The following is a 486-nucleotide window of genomic DNA, read 5'->3' as shown; positions in this document are numbered from 1 at the left end:
AACTCTACAGTATTAAAAATGGCTGAGCATTTTACCAGAAAAAATAAAAAGGCTGGAGATTCATTACCATAAAAGTTGTCAAAGTTGATAATGGTTAAAGGAAGAGAATTTTCTAGATATGGAATTCTCATCAATTGATAATATTTTATGGAATTTAAATTTTATAAAAAAAAAAGCATATTTAATATAATAAATTTTATTATTGACTGAATTTGAATGGAGCTATTGAAAGAAATAATAAAATAGTGTTGAGTAAATTAATTAGTGTTTTGAAGTTTATAGAGTATTCTAGATTTCTAGCAAGTTCTGTTTCTTTCATTTACATGCTCCTCTTTTATTCTCCGAGTCCCCACCACTATCCAACAAAAAGCACCTTGTCAAGTTTGGTTAGTATGGGCTTTTTTTTCTTTGGACGAGATTTACTATGGGCTTTGAACGTTGAGTAAAAGGCCATTATTGTGTGGCCCAAAATAAAAAATGATAACT

Source organism: Arachis ipaensis, chromosome B06, assembly GCF_000816755.2.
Source record: "Arachis ipaensis cultivar K30076 chromosome B06, Araip1.1, whole genome shotgun sequence".
Taxonomy (NCBI): domain Eukaryota; kingdom Viridiplantae; phylum Streptophyta; class Magnoliopsida; order Fabales; family Fabaceae; genus Arachis; species Arachis ipaensis.
This window is presented reverse-complemented; position numbering follows the sequence as displayed.